The sequence below is a fragment of the Microcaecilia unicolor genome, chromosome 4, assembly GCF_901765095.1.
Source record: "Microcaecilia unicolor chromosome 4, aMicUni1.1, whole genome shotgun sequence".
Classification (NCBI taxonomy): Eukaryota; Metazoa; Chordata; class Amphibia; order Gymnophiona; family Siphonopidae; genus Microcaecilia; species Microcaecilia unicolor.
In genome coordinates this window covers 67774828-67791276 of record NC_044034.1, presented here as the reverse complement: position 1 = coordinate 67791276, position 16449 = coordinate 67774828, and positions in this window count along the sequence as shown.

The following is a 16449-nucleotide window of genomic DNA, read 5'->3' as shown; positions in this document are numbered from 1 at the left end:
AGCACATACAAGTATATAATATTGATCTGTAGACGAAATTAAATATCACAACATTTTCATGCCTGTTTTGCAAACCACTGTGCAGCAAATATTAGCTGGCTTAAACATAATTGCCTTTGCTGATCTTATGCTCCCCTATACATGTGTATATTTGGTTGAACCATAGAATGTAAGTCACATAAACATACAGTCCCCATATCATAAGATTTAATCTCAAACCTTTATTATCAACTGTGCTTATTACAAGATGAAAATATTATTTATATGTGCTCAGAGATTCTCTTAAAGACCATCACAGACCGATCAATGGTCTTATATTGTCCAACAGCCTCTAATCATTGCATAAGTTTTATTTTTTTGTGTGTGCTAATACATGCCATATTTTTATAAATTCTCAGTGATAAAAATAAACCACAAGATTTTATCATTGAGAGTTTATAAAAATATGGCATGTATTGACACAAAAAAAGAAAAATTATTCAATGATTAGAGGCTGTTGGACAATATAAGACCATTGATCAGTCTATGATGGTCCTTAAGAAAATCTCTGAGCACATATAAAAAATATTTTCATCTTGTAATAAGCACAGTTGATACTAAAGGTTTGAGATTAAGTCTTATGATATGGGGACTGTATACATATGTGATTGATGTTTCTCATATATTAAGGCCTTCCCTTGATTTTTGTTGGTGTATTGCAAAAAAGAAAAGTGGCATACCACTTTATATATATTCCAGGAACTGTTCTAGATATTAGAATATTTAAAGCCCAATTTTGTATAGGTCAAAACAGAGATAGTAAGCCTTTTGTAAAACACACTGCAAATTGTTTAATGAGGGCCTCTTCTCCCAGTGCAGTAATGCTGACAAAGCCCATTCACTTTGAATGGACTCCATTGGCATTGCCATGCGGGAACTGCTAGCTTGGCTTGATAAAAGAGGCCCTGAATGCAGAGCCTTCTGTAAAGTACGTATATAGCAGACTTGCTAAATCATTGGGACTGAGGGATACCCCTGAGGCCAGTGTGCGAACAATTAAGTTTCAGGTCTGTGGCTAAAACAACTCAATTCTCCCAAAAACCTTCTTTTCTAATGCACGCAGACTAAAAGCGGTCCCCTAATGGCACGCTTAATGTTGATAGTACTAGTAGGCACAGCAAATTCAAAGGCAAAACCATGGCTGAGAGTGTTCTGAATTATAATGAGGAATGTCAAGTCAAGGGGATCCACGCCTTCCACAAAAATACCAAAGCCCAACACACAAGGGTGGAGGTGAGCAAATTCCAAGAAACCAGTCCAAACAAGGAATTAGAGCGTCAAAGTGAGTTTATTAGGACCCTACAGGGTTCTTGTTTCAGCATACAAGCCTTCCTCAGGGGTCAAATTGCATCAGATTGCAATGGCACTGCTGGGAGCATATGAGCCTTTATAATGGCACAATAGTAAGGCGCTGCATCTGTGAAGTGACAGGTCTCGAGATATGCTCCCAGCAGTGCACTCTGATGCAATTTGACCCCTGAGGAAGGCTTGTATGCCGAAATATGGACCGTGTAGGGTCCTAATAAACTCTGACGCTCTTATTCCTTGTTTGGGCTGGTTTCTTGGAATTTGCTCACTTCCACCCTGAATTCTAATGAAGCATAGGTATCACAATGAGGTGGGCTATAGGGGCCATGGTCCCACCATTATTTTTTGCTAACACGGTATCAGCAGCTAGAGAGCCTGGGAGCAGGGTAGCCTCTCCAGTCAAAAAGGTGTATCTCCACCCCTGAGAAGAATAGATAAACAATGAGGCAAGTAGTCCATAAGAACAAAGTGAAATAGTTACAAAAAGAATCAAAATGTTTTCACAGGTTTCACCACTCATGGAGGGGCATTTTCAATATGATTGAATTTAGACATTTTACAAAAACATCCAAATTCAGAACAGAAAAGTAGGTCATTTCCAGTGTGAGGTGGTTCCTCCGGGATCCAAGATGGCTGCTAGCACTTATGGTTAACTGCACGCTCTGATTCCTCTCTGCCATTATGCCTAAACGAAGAGAGAAGAGTATTGCCCGATTTACCCCACTACCTCCCTCGATTTCCGGACCGATGGATCGGTTTGTGAGCCAGCAGGGGACTGCAATGCAGATCGGAAGAGGGCCCTCGCTGGACGCCGTTGTTTTGGAGGAGTCGATGGCGTCCTCCGGGCTGGATACAACTTTAAGCCCCGATCATAGAGCTCCGCCCCCGCAACCGCCGATCACAAGTTCGCTGCTTCAGGGAGAGCAAGGCCTGGCGCAAGAACGCACGGTATCTGCACTGGGTAATCAGTTTCAACTAGATGAGGCGCGACGAACAAGATCGAGTGAAGAAGCAGGGGAAAGAGACGAAAGCGGAGAGCCGGTGGAAGACTGGGAAAGCATATTTCCGGCGGAGCTGTCTAACAAGCCAGTGGAGGTAACTCTAGATTCCCTTTGGGAATTAATGTCCCAATTGGGGAAATTATTTCTTGCTCAAGCAGTTAAAGGAACTCAGAAATTAAAATCCTTAGAACAAAGGGTGGAACAGAATGAAAAAACTCAACAAGTTTTGGTAACTCGTATGGATAAGTTAGAACAAGAAACAAAAAAAATTGAAAATCTCCAAATGACTATGGTAAAAGATATTACTAATTTAAGACTGAAAGCTGAAATATATGAGAACCACATGAGAAACCTTAACTTGAGATTCGTAAATTTCCCAAGAATTCAGATGATTCAACCGGCTGAAATGCTGAAAAGATATTTGAGGGAAAATCTGGGAATTCCTCAGGAGAATATTCCACCCTTTACTAAAGTTTATTATCTCCCTAACAAAAATACTACTCAACAAAATCAACAGGAACAAAGACCTGAAAATTTATCACAATTTCTAGAGACTTCAGACACTGAATTAGCCACAGCGGCCACTCTGGTGGCAACTGTGGCGTTGCAACATGATAAACAGTGGTTGTTCTCAATGTTTTTTCAACATAGGGATACACTGTTTTTGGGTTTAAAAATTTCCTTGTTTCCTGATCTCTCTAGAGAAACTCAACGTAAACGAAAACAGTTCCTTATTATGAAACCAGCAATTCAACAGTTAGGAGGGGTATTCTTTCTGAGGTATCCATGTAAATGTATTGTTAGGTTTGACTCTGTTAAATACGTTTTCTTGGAACCCCACCAGCTATTGGCTTTTATTGCGTCTAAAAGATCTTCTAGACAGCTTTAGAAAAATTTAGCACTCCCTTCATAAGTGTTTTTTCTTTCTTATAACTATTTCCTTGTTTTTCCTCTTAGTTTAAAATCTTGGATCCCTTTGTTAGGACTTGAGTGTTTTGCTAGAATATTTCCATTTGGAAGAATGGTAATATTGAATTTTGCCTGTTTGATTTACAATTGTAGATGTACACTATCCTTCAAGTTGTACCTTGAATAACAGTTTGTAAAAATATAAATAATAAAAAAAGAAAAAAAAGAAAAGAAAAGTAGGTCATTTTCTACAAAAAAAAGAGTCTCTTTTTTCCTTTTGAAAATGCTCTTTGGAAAAACGCTTTATAATTTGGACGTTTTATTTTTTGGTCCATTTTCAAACAAAAAACGTCCAAATGCAAAACGTCCAAAATACACAAGAAAATCCACAATAGAGTGAAACCATTCACATATTCTAAGTGTGGTAAAAGCTTTGGTTGTAATGTAAATCTCAAAGTGCATCACAGAGTCCACATAGGAGAGAAACCATTTGCATGTATAGAGTGTGGTAAAAGCTTTGGTCAGAAGGTAACCCTCATAATGCACCAAAGAACACACACAGGAGTAAAACCATTTACATATTCTGAGTGTGGTAAAAGCTTTGGTTGGAAAGAAAGCCTGACAGCGCACCAGAGAATCCACACAGGAATTAAACCATTTACATGCACTGAGGAGGTAAACGTTTCAGCTGTATTGGGACAGGTAATTAGGGAATGTACCTCTTGCTATGAAGTATGGAAAAATAGCACTCTGGTATTTAGATATATGTAATGAGACCTCCTTTTTATCTATAGATCTGAATTCAAAGCCCAAATCAACTGATAAACAATACAAAAGGCTCAGATGTTGTAAAAAAAAAAAAAAAATACAAAGCTTGGCATCAGGTAGAACAGTGGAAAAGTGACATCCCAGGAAAGTAATAGGGCATCCTTGGGGGCACTGCAGTGGACTTTATAAAATGTTCCCAGGTACTCATCTCACCATTGCTCCCTTACCTTGTCTGCTGAGCCACCCAAAACCCACTACCCCCAACTGTACACCACTACCATAACCCTTACAAGTGAATAGGGCACCTATATTTGGGTACAGTGGGTTTCTGGTGAATTTTGGAGGGCTCACAGTTTCCTCCACAACTGTAACAGGTAGGGGGAGGTAGAAGCCTGGGTCCACCTGTCTGCAGTGCACTGCACCACTACTAGACTACTCCAGGGACCTGCATGCTATTCTAATTGACCTGAGTATAACATCAGAGGCTAGCAAGTAATATTTTTAATCACACTTTTTGGGGGGGGGGAGGGGGGAGAAGGTTAGTGACCACTGGGGGAGTAAGGGCACCTTTTTGTGTGGAGTGGAGGAGTAGCCTAATGGTTAGTGGGTTCAATATAAAAACAGGTCTAGCTCAAAACGGCAAAGTTTTAGTCCTGGATGTTTTTGTTTTGTTTCATTATGGCTGAAAAATGTCTGTCTTAGGAATGCCCAAGTCCCGCCCTGAACATGCCCCTGAAATGCCCCCTTGAGATTTGGACGTACTTCTGACGGACTTCAGAGAAAAACGTCTAAAAAGAGGTTTGAAAAATCTGATTTGACAGACATGTCACTTTTTGGACGTTTTTCTCTTTTTAAAATTAACCTGATGGTCTCCTCTGTGAAGTGTGCTCTACTTCAAACTCATACATCTTAAACACTTCTCTGCAGATTGGACATTGGGCACATTATTGAGGAGTATAGATTGGAACTTCAGTCTCCTCTATGTTGGTCAGTAGTTCATCTCCACTTTATTAGTCTTTTAAGTGTATTCTTGAAGAACATACTTTAGCTTCTGGGCATAGGTTGAGTCCTCTACTTCGCTCCTCTCACTTTCCAGGCAAACAGGTCTTCTGTGTACCACTTCTCTCTTGTGGATCCCCCGTCAGAAGCATAGCCAGGTTGTGAAGCCAAGGGGAGCAGAGAGGCATGCATACACACTGTGTAGGTGCAACAGACACCTGAAAAATAGGCACCATCACTGTCTGAAGTTCACTTGGGGGTGCAGTTGCTCCCCTGGTACCCCACCTATCTACACCACTGTCCAGAGGCATAGCTTGGTGGGTCGCCAGGGGAGCTGCTGCTCCCCCAAATAGACTTCCAAAGGTATAGGCAACTATTTTTCACATGATCCCTCACATTTAAAATACGCACCTGCACCCTCAACCTGGCTACGCTACTGCCACGGTCCCCAGTGCTCCTTTGCTCTTAACATAGGAATGCTGATCAACATCCAAGAATGGGGCCCTACTCTTGTCTCATCTTCCCAATAATTACTCTCTCCTCTTTTATGGCACTCTGTGCCTCAAGGTACAGCTGTGGATCAAACTGACAACCCCTGATTACTTCAGTCTTTTTGAGAAGAGGCCTCTCTCAGTATGTACCAAGGGCCAGATGTGAACCAGATTGGCAACCCTTGTGCCTTTCTCCATTTGCCTTAGCCTCTAGACCAGAGAGTCAAGGATAAAAATAATAAGATGTAAAAAAGGGAAATGAAAGGATATATTTGGGGAATTACATTAACCTGCACTGTCAGGTTTAAGGACATGTGTGCTCAGAACATAAAGACCAGATATTTAACTTTAAAAAGTTTATTTACAACACAGGTAATGCAATAATATTAAGAAGAGGCAGTTTTTAGGGATCTTACACAAGGGAAATGTGCTACAAGATAGAAAGTCTGAATTATAAATTAGGCTGGATTAATAGTCACTCACTTTGATGGAGGCTGCTGGTTGGAGTGATGAAGGAGGTCCTTGCTGGAAAAGAAGTCTTTTTGTTGCAGAGTTGTTGCTGGAGCCTGGAGAGAGTCTTATCTTGGATGTGTGTGAAGTCCAGCAAGGCCCAGGGATTCAGTGAAGGTCCATAGAGGTACAGACCAGGAAGCAGCAGAGAGCAAACTAAAAATGTTCCAGGCTTTTTATAATTTTTTGTTGGACCATAAGCTGAAGTCAGGTGGGGTGTATTTGATCCAATGAAAACTCACGGATAGCTGAAAACTAGTTCCATCTAGTTTTGAGATGGAGCATGGTAACTAGTCACATGTTTTAATGACATCATAAGAGTTTCTGTCTGGCTCCAGAAGGTATCTGACAGGATTAAAAGAGTCATGGGCTCCTGTTGTCAGATTAGGTAGGTAGATGGGCTTTTTCAGTCTCTGAGTCATTGTGAGTTTCATCCAATCCTTTTGATTGCTCTCAATATGCAGACTTTTGTTCTTTGGAGATGTGGTGATTTACGTTTTAAGTATCCACCCAGCTAGCTTTTGTTGTACTGATATCTGTGGTCTTCAGGAGGAAGGGTGAAAATCAGACCAGTTTATCTGATACTGCTCCAATAAGTCTTTGCAGCTGTATATTTTATATATATACATTTGTATCTGATTCCAGCAAAATCAATAACTCTGAAAATTCCTCATATCATGCTACAACAGCCCCTGATGACTTCAGTCTTTTTGAGAAGAGGCCTCTCTCAGTATGTACCAGGGGACAGATGTGAACCAGATTGGCAACCCTTGTACCTTTTTCCTTTTGCCTTAGCCCCTAGACCAGAGAGTCAAGGCTCATGTGGGCCCCAGAGTGGGGTAACCCACCTCCAGGGAGGAAGGAACATGGCTCCTCACTTAACTCAGTTTATACTTCCATCTAAAAGCTTAAGCTTCAATTCTATTGGGCCATTTTCTCAGGATAAGCCACTCCTATTCAGATTTGACTGACACCTTTCTGGAGTAGGGGCCCAGAATGTTCTTCCTGCAACTGTGCAAGAAAGCACATTTTGGCAGCATGTTACATTTATCAGGCTGTGTGGGAACAAAAACCACATGTTTTGACAGCATCTGTTTTAAGAACAGCTATTTAAAAAAAAAAAAAAAAAAAAGTTACAAAGGCAGTATCACTTGAGCAGTACTTGTGCAAGTGGTAGATTTTTGCCATACACATGGAAGCAGGAGATTTTGCAAAACTGTACATCAAAGGGGAGCCAATTAAGGAGCCAAGCTCTTTAATGTTGAAGGTGCTTTTGAACATCAGAAGGATAAGTGCACCTCCTCCATCCCCTCCCCTTTCACAATCACTCTTCCAAACCCCAGGTCCAAGCAAGCATTTAGCTGACAGTTCTGCGTGCCACGAAGGAGGTAGAAATGCAAATAGAGGAATTTTCTGACCTATGTATGTGTTTCCAATGCAAAATAAGAAATACACTTATATAATTTTAACATCCAGTCATAACACATAGCCTTGAAATATGTGCTACCATGGAAATGCATGTGAAGTAGCTTTTCTAAAAATTACTATTTATACATGTCTACATATTTATAATATGACCCTTCTATAAAGATGTTCTGTATATGGCTTACAGAAAGATGTAGTTGGCTTCTTTGTAGCTCCTATTTCATATGTTGTGGAAAAGATTAAAAAATAACCAGACACATCACCAGTGATTAAATATTGCTATAAAATACTGTAATAAGCTATTATACACAAAAACAACTAATGGAACACATATCACACTTCTTACTTCACTACACACAATCAGGATTTAGACCCAACTTCAGTACCGAAACTGTAAATTCAGACGAATCTTAAGCACAGGTAGGAACATTATCTTACTACAATTCGACATTTTCAGTGCATTTGATGTGGTAGATCACAACATCGTATCTACAATTCTTGATGCAGTGGGTATCTGCGGAGTTGTTCATAAGTGGTTCATGGGGTTCCTCAAATCCAGAATATAAGTTCTGGATTTGAGGAACCCCATGAACCACTTATGAACAACTCCGCAGATACCCACTGCATCAAAATGGGAGGATCCACCTCTCCAGTCTGGTCCCGACTCTAGAGTTCCACAGGGTTCTCCAATATCTCCCATTCTCTTTAACATCATGATGGAACCCCTAGGTCGCATCCTAGAGCCTAAAGGTTTGCAATCTTTTATACATGCTGACGTGACTATCTTCACTTTGACACTCAAATTCAGGATATCCTCGCCAACATTCAATCACAGACCAGTTTTACCATAAATCAGACAAACTATCCATTGGAACATAATTTGAAAATTCTTCGGTTCATCATCAACCAACTTTTATCATGTGAAGATAAAGTTAATTCTGTAATAACCAGAACCTTTAGAACTTTATGGAAGCTGAAAAGAAACAGATCTTTCTTCCCATTTTTTTACTTTTCATTCCCTTGTACAAACATTAGTCATCTCACAATTGGATTACTGCAACTCAGTCTACTTAGGGAATAAGGAATCCCTCATCAAAAAAACTTCAAACTATCCTAAATACTGCTGCTAGACTTGTATGCAAAGCGTCAAAATTTGATAGGGCATCCCCACTATTATCGAAATTACATTGGCTACCAATCAAAGCCAGAATTATCTTTAAAACATGTAAGTTCATCTATAAAATTATCTATGGCATGAGCCCAGATTACATGATGAAGCTGATAAATTTTTCCATTGATAGCAATTAACTAAATAGCAAATGTTATGATATCTTTATTTGTTTGCTCTTTTCAAAATTTCACTGTTTATGTTTTCTTCATACTTGTTAAAATATATATTGTTCATACTTGTAAAAAATATATTGTATGTATTTCTAGTCTTAATTATTGTAAGCCATATAGAACTGAATAATTAGCATTCGATTATGTGGGATATAATCTCCAATAAATAAATATATTAATTAGAAATAAAACAAATGTGCAATAGGCTCATGGCTATATTCATACTGCTAATAGTATTGGTTCTGTTTTTAATATACCAACTTTTGTGGAGGTTGAGAATGTGGTTTCCATAATGTGTTCATGTACTGCCCCTACAGATCCCCATGCTAATTACAGTTCTGGGTGGGATCTGCTTGCACTGCTAGACTATGTTCAGATCAATGTAGACAAGGGTCAGTAGGTCTCTCTTCTGACCGTCAATCTCTCAGCTGTCTTTTGGTCTTCTTGACCATTCTTTCTTGCTTCATAGACTTTTAGATCCATGACTCTCAGGTACTGCGGTACTACACGGAGCATAGATCTTTCAAAGTACACTGGTCTGGCTCCTGCTCCACTCTCTATAATCTGCCTTGCAGTGTCTCTCAGGGCTGTTCTTGGCCCTATTCTTTTTAAATATCTTTCTAGCCCTTCTTATTCAGTCCCTCAGATGTCACCCAGTTCCTTCTTTTCTTGGGACTCTTTGTTCCCTGGATTAATTTCTGACAAATCTTTGAAACTTGATAAAATTGCAGATTGGTTTGCTGCAAATGATCTGAAGTTTAATCCATCAAAGATAGGTGCTGTTCTGTCTTCCTGGTATATGCCTTTTATTATTAACATAAGACAACTAGATCCAGATTTGCAGGACAGGGTTGATCCAGTCCTGGGTTTACCCCCACTGCATGCAGGGACTTGTAGTTCTGAGTTTTCCCCATTGCATTCCCTAAGAAAAACAAGACTACAACCCAAGACTGGATCAACCCTGACCTGCAAATCTGGGTCCAGTTGAGAGCCTTACATTAAAAACATAAGAATAGCCATACTGGAGCAGACTGATGGTCCATCTAACCCAGTATCCTTTTTCCAACAATGGCCAATCCAGGTCACAAGTACCTGGCAGCATCTCAAAGAGTAGCAAGATACCATTACACAGACCTCAGAGATAAGTAGTGGCTTTCCCCATGTCTATCTTAATAGCAGATTATGAACTTTTCCTCCAGGAACTTATCCAAACCTATTAAAAGAACCCCAGATATGCTAACTGCTGTTACCACATTCTCCATCAGTGAGTTTAAGGGCTTAACTATTCTTTGAGTGAAAAAATATTTTCTCCTATTCACTTAAAAAGTATTATCATGTAACTTCATGGAGTGTCCCCTAGTCTTTATACTTTTTAAAAGAGTAAACAATTGATTTATGTTTAACCATTCTACTTCACTCTGTATTTTGTAGACCTCAAGCATATCCCTCCTTTGTCTCTCGTCTCCAACCTCTTAAACCTTCCCTCGTATGAGAGAAGTTCCACCCCCTTTCTTTGAACCTTTTCTAATTCCACTGTATCTTTTTTGAGATACAGTGATTAGAATTGAAGATTCTTGGGTTAACCCTAGATACACATTTAACATTTGATCCACATAAATCCAGCCTGGTGAGAAAGTGTTTATTTAAAATCAGACAGATCCATTCTGTTAGTTAATTCCTAGATTTAAAAGAAGGCACTACATCTTTTCATCCATGCTCTTGTCATTGCCAGTTCAGATTAGTGCAATTCTCTGTATCAGGGATTAAAACTTGCTCAGATTAGGAGGTTACAATTTATTCAGGATACTGCAATGAAGCTATTACTTGGAGTTATGAAATTTGACAGGGTTATGCCTTTTTTTGCAGATCACTGGCTTCCGGTATTCTTCTGGAACCAAATTGCTCATATTGATCAACAAGTTTTCTACAGTAGAGTATTCCCTTTCTTTTACATTGTGCTTTTACCTTAAATTACTTGAACATCTTTGCATTCTTCCAATCTCCTCACTGCTCCCTCCCATTTGCACATTTTTACCTTGATGACACTACACAATTGTGTTCTAGTGTTACTGCACCTTCTCTGTGGAACAGTGCCAAATAGCCAATTTTGGTTGGGCCTGAGCCCAAAGTAGATAAGCATCACCCTCCTCCTACTCTTCATCCCCTTCCCCGCCCCTTTTCTAGCACCCCCCCCCCCCCAACAACTCAAAATCCCCAAGCTGCTGATGCTGGCATTCTGCACATACTTAGGGGATCTTTTACTAAGGCGCGCTCACGTTTTTGGCGTCCGCTAAAATTGTAGGTGCACTAAACATTAGAGACGCCAATGCATTCCTATGGGTGTCTCTCATGTTTAGTGTGCCCACAATTTTAGTGCGCACTAAAAATGTGAGCACGCCTTAGTAAAAGACGCCCTTAGTTTTTGTGCATACATGAAAACTGCGCATGCATGGAGTACCAGTGTCAGTGGCTCAGGGATGCTGCTGCCGACTGCTAAACTTGATCGAAGAGAGTTCTGGATGCCTTTGGAGGAAGTCCTTAACTGTCATGGGCCAATGTTAGACAGACATGCTAGGACCCAGGTGAGAAAGTAAGGGTGCCCCCCCAACCCTGATCTTCTCACCTCCCTGCCATCACTGGCGGACTCAACAAATATGGAACAAAGGATCATAAATTAGAAACAAAAATATGTAGACAAACACTGAATTGAGAAGCTCAAGAAATTAAACTCGACATGCACGGGGGAAACAAAATCAGTAATGTGTCTTCTTTTATATTGAACACAATAAAAAAGCTATCTGCAAGGCACATTTCCCAAAGCTATATAACAATAAGGTGAGTGAGGTGTATACAAAAATAAATCTAAAAAAATAACCTACTGATGAAAAAAATGCATTTATCACCAAACAGTCCTAATATTAATTTTAATTTTAGGAAGGAAAAGTCTCAGAAAACACGGTTGGAGCACTAAAGCAAACAATGCTTGTTTATTTTCTATCATGGGCAAAAACCTTCCAATTCTTTTTGTGAAAACATATGTATCAAACCTTCAAAAATAATCCATGTGTTCTGTTCTCAAAAATGTTCAGTCTAATGCAGAGAAAAGGCTCCAGGGTGGGCTACACACAGCGTGAGTGAATCACTGCTGTTACCAGCCCCTATAAACAAGTACACGGAGGGGTGGCGGTTGGGAGAGAGAGTTGAACAGGGGGTGAAGGCAGAGAGGAGGATGCTGGACCATGGAGGCCCCTTGTAACCCTAAGGCCCAGGCAGCTACTCAGTTTGTCCCCACTCATCAATCTCAGGGACTGAGATTGGCATAGCCTTCAGAAACACTGGTTAAGCACAAGGAACCGTAGAGACCTCAGAGCAGTGACTGGGAGATTATGACCCCCAAGGGAAGTGGTGTTAATATATGCAGCAAGGGGAGCACTTGTATATGCAATGTTCAAGTTCTGGGCTAGCCACTCTCTTATTTTGATGTTTCTGTTTTCTCTGGATGTTCAGCTCCCACTCTAAGTTGCTGTGTGTACCTAACAAAGGCTCACATAAACTGTATTGGCTCCAACTAATATTCTACATATTCAGTACGATTCCAATTATATGGACTATCCTCGGCAGGGTGGGGTGGTCTTGATAATCGTAAATCCGGATGATTGGACATATATAGAGCACACAATAGAACACTGTATATTGTGTGCTGGGGAAATGGAGACAAGGAGGTCATGCGCTGCTACTGTTCCCACTTCAGCACTATATACAGTACTCCGTTGAGTGCCGGTCCGGATAATTGGAGATCTGATTAATCAGTGTTCGAACAATTGGTGTCTGTGACAGAACAGTGTGTTATAAGCCTATAAAATTGCTTTTATTAATTCTTGAAGTGCATTTCTCTAGTGTGAACAGCAGGTGGTGCATGTTATGTTTTAAGCTGTTACAAAGAACTGACTTTTCTTTCTTTTAGTTAGCACACAGATAAAGGAAATGCCTATAGTGATATAACCAGCTTTTTGTTTTTGTTTTTTAAACTTGTTGACTGGGTTCTGATTGGCCCAGGAGCTTTTTTTATTTAGATTGTACTGTAGTCGTCCCCCCCCCCCCCCCCCCCCCCCCCCCCCCTGTTTCAGCCTGGGAAAAGAGAGAGAGAAAACTCTTTGCTGAAGCCCTGTAAAACTGTTATATTTGATATCTGGTGAGCAGCTATATGTCCTGATCTCCACAGGTACTTCTTAGAAAGTAAACAAATGTTTAGTTAGTGTTATAATTGATCCATATTTCACTTACCTTTTATTGTTTGCTGATTGCACATTTTTCTGTACACTGTTCAATTTTTAAAGACAATAAGCAATTTAGTTTATTACCTCTTTGTATGGACTGTTTATCGGTAGGAGTCTTAATTGTAAATCGAAGAATCATTCACAAATACTCAGAGACAAGTAGCTAGAGAAAGATGGGAGCGTTTTCAGGTGGCTTTTGAGAAAAGTAAATATCAACGAGCATCATGTTATCTTCAACCTCCCTCTGGTGGTAAATGGAAGAACTACGTTTGAGAGAATACAGCTTCCATAGCTTTGCTAACAAAGAAGCCTTTTTACTGAAGATTAGCAGTCGCTAATAAAATTAGCATGCTCTAAATACTGCATTTCCTATTTTATATCTATGGGTCTTAGCACATACTAAGCTTTAATAAAAGGACCCCAAAATAAATTATTTTGCTGTTCACAAGGGGCTGATGCACAAAGCTTCCCACATGGCTACGGGTTTAACATTCTTTTACCACAGTATAGAAAAGCAGAAAGGGTTTCAGCGTGGGTGTTAACTTGCGCAGAAACCTAAACCACACACGGCATTAAAATGAATGGTAATGCGGTCTTTAGCTATTCTGCGGTATGCAAAACTTAAAAAAAACAACACAGTTCTGGCTGCATGGCTACCACAGGAATTTAAGGGTCCCAAAAAACAACAAGGCAAACGATCTGCAAAATCCAATATGGAAAAAGAAGCCAGCAGATCAATATAACATCAGAAAGATTTTATTGAAGATACCGTATGTGAACAAATTGCCCGACATAGGCCCTGGTGGGCGAAACACGGCCTGTGTCGGGCAATTTGTTCACATACGGTATCTTCAATAAAATCTTTCTGATGATATATTGATCTGCTGGCTTCTTTTACCACAGGAATTTAGCCTGGTCCAGGGCAGCATAGAAGGATTGTTGGAGCCTCCAGCCCCTGTGTTTGACAAGTCCGGGCTTTTGACAGCCCGGACCTGTCAAACAACTGCAGGAGGATTGTGCTCAGGCACAATACCCTTATGATCAGAACTAATAATGTGCTTAAATTTGCATGCTATGAGCTCTGATCATAGCGGCATTAATGCCTTGTGCTATACCGGCACTAATTTTAGAGCACTGTTTGGAACAGTGCGAGGCTTCTGATCATCTGGTCCTTAGTGTGGCAGCAACTACTCCTCAATCAGCCTGAGTTTATTTAGCCACTTTGGGATGCCCCTCTCCTTCAAGAGTCCCAGCAGGGGTACAGGCAACCAGAGACCACTTTCCCCCTCAAGTCAGAGCCTTTGTTACTTCTAGCTCCACCTCTCTTGTCAATCAACTAACAAATGCACTTTCTTTCTACAACACACCCCTTAGGCTGCACTTTCTTCCCACTAGAGTTGCCAATTCCACAGGTTGCCCGCAGAATTGGGTGGGTTTCGTGCGACCAAGTTTTTATTTTAAAGACGCAGGTCGTGGGATATTGAGCGTTTTTTTCTGCCATGGTTGCTGGTTGGGTGGTTTTCCTGTGGGGCTTCTATTGGTCCAAATTGGACCAATAAAAAAAGAAATGGTGTGGCCATTTCCAGAGGGAGCCCTTTCTGCCTCCTATTTAGGTAAGCCCATGGCGCTAAAAAATTAAAAATAATTTTTTGGCACCAGAAATGCCACATGTTGGGTGTTACGCTGTGACCAGGACATGGCTCCGGGTGTGGGAGGTGATAAGCACCCAGGCATGGAAGGCAGGTGCCATAGCCTTACCTTGAGGGCACGGACCACCGGATACAGTCTCCTGTGGTGTTTCCCGCGGTCAGCGGGTTCCGCCAGTCGCTCCAGTGCCTCCTCTGTTTCTGGCCGACGCTGCTCCTGCTTCTGGCTTATCTTCCTCCTCTCTGTGGCTGGCAGTAGGTTTCCTTCCCTCTTCTTCACCTCTCAGGTCTGGCCCCTCCCTGTGATGTCAGGCGCGAGGCTGCTTCAACTCTCGGCGGCCATTTTGAAACGCCAAGAGCCGGACTCACACAGGATGCAGTAGGGCAGCTAGCAGCAGCGCTCCGGGCAGGAAAGAGGGGGCTCTTTCTTTCCTGCCCCGAAGAGCGAAGAGGTACCTCTAGACCACCAGGGATAGTAGCGTAAGGGGAGGGGAAGGGAGTCCCGCGCCCACCTCCGCCCCCGCCCGTTGTCCAGAAATCCGGACAAACGGGCAGGCTGGCCAAATCCGTCCGGACACCTGGACATGTCCTAAAAAAGAGGACATGTCCGGGTAAATCCGGAAGTAAGGTAACCCTAGTCTCTAGTAGCTTTTGAGTGCCCACTTCCTCTCTAGTCCTGTTGGCCACCCGAACCCAGGGGCTCAACTGCTGGTGATCTCTGCAGGTGAAGCGTTGGGCTTGTTGACTGCTGGTCCTTCTGGACCTGCTTAAGTGCTCACTTAACCTTCCATGACAGTGGGAGTTCGCACTACCGCTGGGTTCCCACGGCAGCCTGGTGGTAGGGCCGAATCACCACAGGCCAAGCCCATTGTACCGTCTTAGACTATGAGGATCATTTGTGAAACAGACAAATGTCCAAAAAGTGTCATAAACCACTATTTGAACGTTTTTCTTATCAAAATGTCCAAATCGGTATTTTCAAAACCTATTTTGCAGAGGTTTATCTATGCAGTTCGTCTGCTGTGCGTCCAAATCACAAGGGGGCATGTTGGGGGCATTTTGACGGCGGGATTAGGGTGTGCCTAGCACTTGGATGTTTTACAGCCATAATGGAACAAAGCAAAAACAACCAGGACTAATACTAAGAAGTTTTGGTCTAGACTTGTTTTCAGAACGAATACGGCACAAAAAGGTGCCCTAAGTAACAAGATGACCACTAGAGGGAATCAGGAGTGACTCCCCAATATCCCCCGGTGGTCACTGACCCTCCCCCCCACCAAAAATGTGAATAAAATATGACTTACCAGCCTCTATGACAGTCTCAGATGTTAAAATCAGGTCTATTAGAGCAGCATGCAGGTCCATGGAGTAGTGTAGTTGTTAGTGCAGTGCACTATGGAATGGGGGACCCAGGTCTCTATTTCCCTCTACCTGTCATACTTGTGGTGGAAAGTGTGACCCCCCCTCCCCAAAGTCACTAAAACCCTACTGTACCCTCATATAGGTGCCCCCTTCACCCATAAGGGCTATTGTAGTGGTGTACAGTGGAGGACAGTGTGTTTGGGTGGGTTTTGGAGGGCTCAGGGGACAAGGGAGCAAAGGTGAGATGTTCACCTGGGAGCATTTTCATGACCTGCACAGGTGTCCCTCTAGGGTGGGATGTTTAGGGAACCAGTCTACTAAAAATGCTGGCTCCTTCTACATCCCAATAACTTGAATCTCTACATTTTGCACT